At 57.8% G+C, this 1948-nt stretch overlaps 1 long non-coding RNA gene across 1 annotated transcript in view; it reads right to left on the bottom strand.

The window, feature by feature from the left end:
* The window catches only part of LOC103916822, a 29532-nt gene that overhangs the window by 15717 nt on the left and 11867 nt on the right, over positions 1 to 1948 (bottom strand). The window lies entirely within an intron of this gene.

Below are 1948 nucleotides of genomic sequence, written 5' to 3'. Positions count from 1 at the left end.
CGGCCAGGGATTGCTCGGGGTCAGGGGCCGTGGCGGGGCGGCAGGGAGAGAGGAGCCCCGGGGCTCCCTCCGGACCTGATGCGCCCCTGGAAAGCCCCGGCGTGCGTCGGGGAAGGTGGGATCGCCTTCTCACCCTCCGGGGCATGCCAGAGAGCCCCTCCCGCTCCGCGAAATCATTTGCTTTCAGATCGTCTCTAATCTGCTAGCTTTCCCCCAAACATTGGATCGCGTTCCAGGAAACGGTGGGCATCAAATCTAAACCCAGCAGGACGCCTTTAAACGATGTTGCATTGGTAGGCTGTGTCATGTTGTCCCCAGCTTCCACGCGGCTCGGGCTGGCGGGAGGATAATGCCTCCTGATTAGGAAGTGAAAGACAAGCGCGAGCTTTCGCTCTCTTCCTGCGCGCGTTTGTGCGTGTACGTGTGCTCAGATCCTTCTTGTATATTCTGCGGAGACAGGAGTCGGAGATCAGGGGAGTCTAAAATGCAGCATGACTGCAACACATACAAGTGGGAGCGCGCCAGAATGCCTCTGACAAGTTACACCAATTATATACCAGTTATTTGTCACATCTGTTAACTCATCAGTTCGCATTTCAGCAGGAGGAGGCTATGTCTAAAGATAAGATGGCACCGAGGAAGCGGGGCAGATTGATGGTGCGGAAGGGTGCTGTTTGCGAGTCCTCGCCCGGCGCCAGCTCTCCCCCGCCCCGGGATGATGCTCCATAAATATGCATGCAGCATGGCAACGGGGTCTCTCTGGGTTTTGACATGTATTATATGTTGGAATAACTCCGAGGGATTTCTGCACAGTATAATAATGAGCGTGCCCGGTAATAGCCGGCTCTGAGAAAGGAGACAAAGCTGGAGTTACCACACCTGCGGTTTAATAGTTGGAGAATCATGATCTTAGAAAACCAGTTTGCCCTAACGGCGTTATCCGTACAGCGCAAGCCTCTTGTCTCGTTTAAGCTGGTGGTGGGGGATGTTTGCAGCCAGAGGACTCTCAGAAAGGATACGTTTTCTGACAGCAAGAAGGTCACCCAGACCGAGAGCGCTGCTGCGTGCTGCTGCGGCACTGAAATCTCCCTGCCCTCTGTTTGGCTTTGCGATACCGGCCGAGCGTTAGGGATGGGGAGGCCAGCCGAGAACATGCTTTCCTGGGGGAGTCGAGTCTGAGCGCAGGGAGAACGTCCCCCCTTCCCTCGCCTTCCCGCATCGTGGGATGTCGCAGGAGGAGCGGCGAGCGCATCCCTCCACCGGGCAGCTCGCGTGGGGAAGGCTGGGACAGTCCTGGGAGGGCTCCGTGCATCCCCTTTCCCTCCAGTCGGAGTCGACACCCTCCAGCTCTCCCAAGGTGGCTTCAAATCACGGATGTGCCGCACTGAATATAATTACACAGACATGATTTGCACGGCACGCCGGTCTGTCTGGGCTGACACCTTGCTCCTGGCAGCAGCCGGTGTCCCCTGCTTCAGAGGGAGGTGACACCGCGACCGCTCACAGGGTCACCTGGGCAGCCGCGAGGGAAACCCTTCCCGACCTCCGCAGCCATTAGCTCGCCACCCTCAGCGCGGGAGCTGATTAGCCCTCTGTCTCTTATGCACGCTTACAAATGTTATTATTGATCATAAAATTAGGCAGCTCCTCTTTAAATCCAGCTACAGTTAACTTCATGACCTCGGGCGGTCGCTAATTCTGCAACTGCCGACGTGCCGGGCGAGGACACGCGTACCTGCCTGCGCTCTCTGTCACCCAGCGGTCCCGCGCTGGCGAAACCGGCAGCATCCACCTCTCATTTTACTCATCCTCTTCTCAAGCATTGGGGGCAGATGTCCTCTGCCCCCTCTCCTCGCCCGACTAGAGGAACGCCACCTTTTCCCTGGGCAAACCACGCATCTGCAGGGAGAGCCAGGACCGGGAGCAGACCTGGCCCCGGGGAAGACCG

This window comes from Pygoscelis adeliae, unplaced genomic scaffold (assembly GCF_000699105.1).
Source record: "Pygoscelis adeliae isolate BGI_AS28 unplaced genomic scaffold, ASM69910v1 Scaffold565, whole genome shotgun sequence".
Taxonomy (NCBI): Eukaryota; Metazoa; Chordata; class Aves; order Sphenisciformes; family Spheniscidae; genus Pygoscelis; species Pygoscelis adeliae.
This window is presented reverse-complemented; position numbering and strand designations above follow the sequence as displayed.